The following is an 8,694-nucleotide window of genomic DNA, read 5'->3' as shown; positions in this document are numbered from 1 at the left end:
ACACACAGTGAATGAACACAGAGAGCAGACAACTGGGGGGTAAAGGGAAGAGAAGTAAAAAAAAAAATCTTTAAAAATAAATAAATAGATAGATAGATAGATAGATAGATAGATAGATAGATAGATAGATAGATAGATAGATAGATAAATGAAAGTGCTTGAAAGAGCAGTACAGTTAATTCTTGTCCTGTGCCCCAGCCTTCCTAACTGGGATTAGATCTAACAAGATGGAGTGTGTGGCATGGATGCAGAGAATTCCTGAGCCCTGGCCCCTTCCCTCCTGGGATTACATCCTGTGAGGGCTCATACGCACACAAATCCATTTAAAATAGAGAACCAAAGGAAGGCATTAAAAAGACTGTAGGCCATAGTTTCACTCACCAAATGGCAGAGGAAAAATGGTGAGGGCGGTGCACAGAGGACAGGAATGGGTCCAGAGGCAAGAGAGCAGGGCAAGAGCATGCTCAGGCCTTGAGGTTTGCTTTATAAACTATTAATTATTCCACCCCTTTGCTAATGGCAGGGGAGGGGTTCTAGCTGTTTGCTGTTTGAATTGACTACCCCACCCATCAATCCTTTAGTGAGGACCCAATGATAAATTCCCTAGGGAACATCTGGGGCTTTTCTTTGCATCCAGAAGAAGTCTTTGTTCTAGTAGCAGAATACTCAGGGCAGGGGGTATTCCAGCATCCATCCTTCTTGGGGGTTACTGATGTCCATGTGGACTCTCTGCCAGGTTCCAGATCCATCTATTAATTCCTTATCTTATTAGCCTACTTCAGTAGTGTTGATTTCATCTTCGGAATCATATCTGGATAATTCCATAATATAAGTTTTTTATAAAAATAAACTTATTTATAAAAATTGGAGGAGATGGTCATGTTTTCTTCAGGCATAGAGAAATATAACTGTGCGTGACAAAGCATTTCTAGATTCAGTGAATGATTGTTCTCTCTTTTCTCTAAAGTTACATCAGGACCACTGCTGTGGTAATCTTCATTTTATGGGAAGCTCATAAAAGTAATAAGCCATCATCTTTCAGGACCAAAGATAAAATTGAGGAAGCCTGGACTTGGAACAGTGACTGAGGGAGAAAAAGAAAACCCAGGTAACGTATATGTAAAACTCTTCATTGTTCTGATGATAGGTCAAAACAGACTAGTAATGAAGTCTGTGTCTGAAGAAGCAGGTTTTGTCATTTAATATCAAAGGTTTTATATATGGAACTCTGAGCATAAGAAAGCACATGCATTTTCTCTATTTAATAGAATAATATTGAAATTAATTCAGTGGAAATGGTTTTCTTTGTATTAGAGTTGTTTACGTTCATACTGAAATAAAGGAAACATATAGCATAATGTACCATATCACAATATACCATAAAATCATAACATAACAATATAAAATAACATGTATATATTCTTCAAAATAACATTTTGTTGTGTAAATTAGTAGATACCTAATGCAAATGTGGAAATTTAGTTACTATCTAAAGTTATGAACCTATGCTTATATCTTTTTAGAAAAGGGATTTTAGTGTTTTTAAAAATAGAAATAAATTTGATAGATACAAGATCTGGACTAATTGCTTGGAAATTTTCTTATTTTCATGGTCTTAAAAATACTGTGAATGAAACTAATAAATATCATATCATGTACCTAGTTAATCTCTTACATTGATCAATTTATATTAAAAATCCCTCACTTTAAATTTATTTGCTTTTTTTAAGTTCACAATTTTGTGCTGCTATCACGACCATGGCAAAAAACATTTCCATTACCCAAAATAGATTTTTTTAGTTTTAATGATATATATATAAATATGGAATGAAGTGTAAAAGAGTTTCCTATTATAAATCAGAATTTAGAACCTGAGGTATCAATAACTATAGTGTATAGGAATCCTTACTTAACATTACAAACAAAACAAACAAAACTGGCAAAGATTATATAGAAGATAGGCAATCCACCCTCTCTGATTATTGTTTTTTTATATTTGTTTCAAGAGTCCAATCAATTGCCTGCAGGATTGAGAGGTAGCAATTTTTCTTTATTATGAGGAAGTTGACTTGGAAATTGTGATATTTCCTTCAAATTCATCTTTTATTTTTTAAATAATATCCCGACTAGGCGTTTATTAAAATCTCAAAAATTTTGAGGTGATATTTCTGTGCTCATTGCACAATCTAACACAATCCTGTTGCTTTCATGGGAAATGTTTTTTTACTATAAGGAGAATTAAATAGAGACATATGAATTCTGATTCTATATTTCAAAAAGATATGGATTAAAATTCAAAATTGTGTTCTATAATTTCCAAACCCTTGCTGACTGAATGTGTTTTGCAGGATTTTACACCTTGCCTACCATAATAGTGGCTTGTTTTTCTACCCTTATGCTCTTGATTGTGGTATATTGTGGAGTTACTTAATTTATCTTATTTTAATTCTCATTGTGGGATGCTTACCAAAGGATTCACTTTTTTGGACTGTTCTTTAATGACTTACTTGTTCTTATTGAATATGCTAAGACATTTGAAGAATCTGGTAAATGTTTACATTAGATATATTTGTTTTTTCATAAGCATAATATTAATAAAATATATAATTTTATATCATTCAAAGAGTCAGTTTTCAAAAGCTTAGAGTAATAATTATGCTTCTAAAATTGTTAATAATCAAATATTTACTAGAGATTTTGGAGATACGATTATTAATAAGATATGTTTGCTATATGAATAGAGACCACAGATTATAATGGAAGATATAGCTATAAACGAATAATTCATGAAGTGATATAACTACTCAATAAATTAAGAGATGAGGTCCTCCTAATGGAAATTACCTCTTAAAAACTCAGAGAGCTCCTATGAATTGTGAGGATCTACTTGCAATTGTAAATGCAGGTATAGCTTCATAATTGTAAGGGAGGCTATTTAATTATATTTATGCAATTCAGCTACAGAAGCCCCAAAGATTGGATTTGTTTTTTGTCCACTCATCTCTTCTACTGATATTTTAGATTCAGATTTTCACATTTTTCTTATCCCAGAAGTATAAAGATTCTAAGAGGCAAGTTCAGGTACTGATGATGCAATCTTCCATGTTACCTACTGATTACAGTTCAGGAAATGAAATTCCACTATCTTAAAGTAAATCAGACCCCCAAAACTGAATATTTTACAAAGGCATATTTTCTTCAGTTATCTATTTATTGTCTTTCTATCCATACTTTTATTCTCCCTAGGTGCTTAAATAAAAATTACCTTGCTTAGAAGAACAAAATATAGGATAATATCCTGCCATTTAAAAATCACCATCTAAAAATGTAGACATTGCAACAGCACATTTAGAATAAAATAAAAATATATATTTGCACATACAGTTTGATCCAGTCATATCTTTTTTTATTTTTATTTTTTATTTTTTGTCTTTATTTATTTTTTAAATATTACATTAAAAAAAATATGAGATCCCCATATACCCCCAACCCCTCACGCCACTCCTCCCCCCATAACAACAGTCTCCTCCATCATCATGAGACATTCGTTGCATTTGGTGAATACATCTCTGAGCACCGCTGCACCTCATGGTCAATGGTCCACATCATAGCCCACACTCTCCCACATTCCACCCAGTGGGCCATGGGAGGACATACAATGTCCAGTAACTGTCCCTGCAGCACCACCCAGAACAACTCCAAGTCCCGAAAATGCCCACACATCTCATCTCTTCCTCCCGTTCTCTACCTCCAACAACCACCATGGCGGCTCCAGTCATATCTTAGAAGCCCAACAGTTCATTTACTTTCCTAAATCTAGCAAAAGTGTCTTATATTCAGCACAGATTCTGATACCAAAGAACTAATAATATGAAAAAAATCATGGCTGTATTTGTTGATTATTTTAATAAATAAACAATATGTGGCACAATCTACTTTACCCTGATTAATATAAAACATATTCTACCAGTAAAATGTTATGTAGTTTAGAACAAAATTTCAAAAACAAGAAATCAGAGACTCATACGTCTGGAAAGAAGATCATAATATTTCCAATAAGTAATATAAGTTAAGACAAGATTTTCCAAGATGACTGGGCTAAAAATTAAATACATATTTCCAGAATTTTATATAGTTCTTTTTATGAAGCCATGATTCTGCCTAAATATTTTATTTTAACACTTTGAATTGACTCTGAATTGGTTAGATATAAAATATTCTAAACTAGATTGAAAATTAAGAAAATGTCTATGCAGGACCAATTCACTTTGAGTTATATTACCCATTTCTTTTCTCAAATAAATTAGGTTGCAATAAATGTCATTCCTGTTTATATATGTGTATCTGTGTGTGTGTTTCCAAACAAAACACTTTTAGTAGACTATCTTGACTGGGAAGAATTTAGTATTTTTATCTCTGCTAAATTGCCCTTTGATGATTTCTGAAACACAATTTAGTTAAAATTTTAATAAGCACTCATAAATTGCCTCATTCGCCTTTATGTCTGCAGGTGATACATTCCTATATTCTAGGAACTCATAGTAATGTAGCTCAGAAAAGCACATCTGTAAACATAAAATTTTAAGCTCCATGAACTATATATACAATCTTACTTAACTATATATAAAAAAGCCACACGAGATGAAATTATTTTGATGGTGGATCCCAGGATGCCAAAAAGCCTTCAAGAAAAAGAAAATGAGATATAATGTCAAATCTTCAGCCTGCGAGAGTCTTTCTGAAAGAAGCAGCTTTCTTCTTCAGTGGATTGTCTCAGGGATGTCTCTTTTCCCATATAATATCCAGTTAAAAATGCTGAAGTCTTGTTACTGAAGGTGAAGCAAGAAATTTCTGTAAAGGACTGGGTAATTGTGGGAGATTTCAAGCACTCATTTTCTAAAAATACTACTGTGTGTGAGGCCTGTAGAGGAAACGTTGTTGAGTAAAGCATCACATTTTTACATAGAACTTGCATTATTCACAAATTCATTATTGGCCCTTTTGCTTGCAGGCTCCAACTCCTTTATAAGAACACATGGAGAACAGGAACAATGTGACTGAGTTCATCCTGCTGGGGCTCACACAAAATCCTGTGGGGCAAAAACGTCTGTTTGTCATGTTCTTACTCATCTACATTGTGACAATAGTGGGAAATCTGTTCATCATAGTGACAGTCATGGCCAGTTATTTCTGGATTTTCCCATGTACTTTTTTCTGGCCTATTTATCATTGCTAGTAGCTGTCTCTTCTACTGCTATTGTTCCCAAAATGGTCATAGACTTGCTGCAAGAGAAGAAGACCATTTCTTTCCAGGCTTGTATGACTCAGGTCTTTATAGATCATTTATTTGCTGGTGCTGACCTCATTCTTCTGGTGGTGATGGTTTATAACTGTTATGTGGTCATCTGTAAACCCCTTCATTATTTGGTCATCATGAATCGGTGAGTGTGTGTTCTTTTGCTATTGGTGGCCCAGGTTGGAGGTTTTCTGCCCTCATTAGTTCAATTTCTCTTCATCAATAGGCTCTCTTTCTGTGACCTGAATGTCATTGACAACTTTGTGTGTGATATGTACCCCTTATTAAAACTTGCTTGTACCAATACCTACTTCCTGGGACTTTCCATTACAGCCAATGGAGGTACAATTTGCACTGTCATTTTCTCCATCATCCTGGTCTCCTATGGAGTCATCTTACACTCCTTGAAAACACATGGTTTGGAACGAAAACAGAAAGCCTTCTAAACCAGTGCATCCCATATTGCTGTGGTTATTTTATTTTTGATTCCCTATATCTTTCTCTATATAAGGTCCAATTCTAACTTTCCCATTAATAAATCCATGACTGTGGTTTTAACTTTCATAACACCTATGTTGTACCCCTTAAAATATACCCTGAGACATGCAGAAATGAAAAATGCTATGAGGAAACTTTGGTGCAGAAAAGTGACCCCAGTTGAAAGAGGGATGCATACCTAACTCAAAACATGATATTTATTCTTTCACAGAAGTAAGGGATAATTTCACTATGAGTGAATATATTTGTGTATTTTTATTATTTTGTTTGGGTTATTTAGCCTATTCTGAGAAAGATACAGAGATTATTCTTTATCAAAATGAAATATGTTATAGTCCTTAGGGATCAAGAAAATTATACAGGCTTAATCCTATATCTATCTATCTAGCTATATATGTATATATATATTTATACAATTATACTATATTAAGATATTTGGTGGACAAAATTTTTTTTATTTGATTTCAAGTACATAAAATTTTGACTTAAAATTCTGATTACTAAAAACTTATTCCAATAGTAAAACTTATTGTCTTGTTCAAATTAAAGTCTCACAGCATATGCTAACGTTTAAGGATATACCCCTGAGAAATTAACTTTGTTAGCCTATAACATGCTACATTCTAACTTTTAAAAATCTATGATGGAGTGAAAATAAGCAGATGCGTATGTTAATTTTGTGACTGTATTATGACTTTCCTTTGGACAGAAAGATATTCAACCCCGTTATACACATCTAGATCTATTGTCTTTCTCCAATTATTGAAATACATATTTAAGTCATTCATATCATAGAAGAGCACTAGAATATGCTTGCATTACTTAAACTCTCTGGGTACACATTTTAACCACAATGGTGGTTAAACATACAGGAACAGATTGTCTTCTGTTTTACACAATAAATGGCATTCTGATTCCTTGTAAGTTAAATATGTACTCATTGAATTAAGTGACACATCAAAGGCATCTTCCCATTTATAATTGCACTGTAGAATTTTTGCAGATATACTTTGTATTACAAGGATCAATTTTGAAGGTTCTGGCCTTACCTTTTTCCTGTTGAGAAATCTAACCATAATACATGTAGCAAAGCATAAAATTGGAATTTTCCCCCAATCCTTTTTCTCTGCTTATAACATAAATTCACTTAAGTGTACTTAAATGCCAGTCATGTAATTTATTTAACAGTGAAGGAAGTAAAAATTATTCTGGATGTTTTAATCAGAAAATAATTCAATAAAGGGAATTAGGAGCTAATGTAATGATTAGAGAGGTTAGAGGTGTTGGCATGTGGAAAGAGAAGTGAAGTCCTTCCCTGCCCCAAGTATGAAAAAGATAATCTTCTCTAGAAATTTTAAAATTTTGCTTTTTATATTTATGGCTTTAATCCATACAGCATTTTAACTTGTAGATATGGTATGAGGTGGAGATGTACTTTCCTTTTATATCATAAGAATAACTAAACTGCCCCAGCATAATTTATTGAATAGTCATTCAATTTTCCACTACCCTGTGATGCCACCCCCCTATATGCTAATATATTGAATGTATGCATTTTTTCTTTCTTCAATACAAAATTCGTTCAATTAGTTTGTCTATCCATGAGTTAATACCACACTTCATAAATTACTATCATGTTTCAGATACTATTTTTCTATTAAAAAATCACTCCAACACTAAGTGGCTTAAAAATACACAATTGTTTATTACCTTAGATGGGTTATGTGAGTCAGGAATTCCTGAGCAGATCAGCTTGGTACTTCTGGCTCAGGCTCTTTTGTGGGGTTTCAGTCAGAAATTGACTGGAGTGAGATCGTCTAGAAGGTTCCTTCACTAGCATGCCTGGTGCCTGGGCTTGGAAGTCTTATACAGTGGAGGCTAAAATAGATGGTGCTCCTTGGGCATCTCCTTTCTAGCTCTACACATTCTTTCTGCATGTCCTCTCAGTCATGCTATATTATTATTGACCCAGATGGATTATTTTAATTAATGAATATGCATAGGAAAGTGTTAAAGTAAAATGAAGTACGCAAAAATATATCTCTTCTCCACTCCTCCTCAAACACAAGTGTTTATTTTGTATGAAGAAACTTGCAGAATACTGAACAGAGGAACAATTTGCTAGTTGCTCTGAGTAATTATTGTTTGTATACTATAATATTATTGTTTTACATTTATCTGGTCACCTCCAGTTCTTTTTGGTTACTATTTGCATGGAGTATCTTTTTCCAACCTTTCACTTTTAACCTGGTTGGCCTTACTTCTGAGGTGGGTCTTTTATAGACAACATACAGACAGCTCATTTTTTGTTTGCTTGTTTGTTTGTTTGTTTGTTTGTTTTTTGTTCTATCAGTGTATGTTTTTGATTGGGGAGTTCAGGCCATTAACATTCAATGTTATTATTGTAAAGGCATTACTTACTTCATCCATTTTGTCCTTTGGTTCTCTGTTGCCATACTGTTCTATTGTCTGTCTGCTTATCCATTAGCTTACCTTTCCTAATAATCTTCATTTCTAATCTCTTCTCCAATCTCTCACCTTTGTTTTTTTCCTTTCAGGATATGGTACCCCTTTCAGAATCTCTTGCAAATATGACCTTTTGATAACATAGTTCATCAGTTTTTGTTTGTCTGTGAAGACTTTGAACTCACCCTCATTTTTGAAGGACAGCTTTCCAGGATATAGAATTCTTGGCTGGCAGTTAGTTTCTCTTTCAGTACCTTAAATACATCATACTACTTTCTTCTCTCCTCAGTGGTTTCTGACATGAGGTCTGCACTTAATCTTACTGAGTTTGTCTTGTATATGATACTTTGTTTTTCACATGCTGCCTTCAGAATCCTCTTTTTATCTCTGATATTTGTCATTCTGAATATTAGGTATCTCCACGTAGGTCTATT

The 8,694-nt window shown here is 33.5% G+C and overlaps 1 pseudogene; it reads left to right on the top strand.

Annotated features, from left to right (window-relative positions):
* Positions 1-5,035: 5,035 nt before the first annotated feature.
* Positions 5,036-5,976, top strand: LOC101417844 (olfactory receptor 4A15-like; annotated as a pseudogene).
* The last annotated feature ends 2,718 nt before the right edge of the window (positions 5,977-8,694 follow it).

Source organism: Dasypus novemcinctus, chromosome 19 (assembly GCF_030445035.2).
Source record: "Dasypus novemcinctus isolate mDasNov1 chromosome 19, mDasNov1.1.hap2, whole genome shotgun sequence".
NCBI lineage: Eukaryota > Metazoa > Chordata > Mammalia > Cingulata > Dasypodidae > Dasypus > Dasypus novemcinctus.
This window is presented reverse-complemented; position numbering and strand designations above follow the sequence as displayed.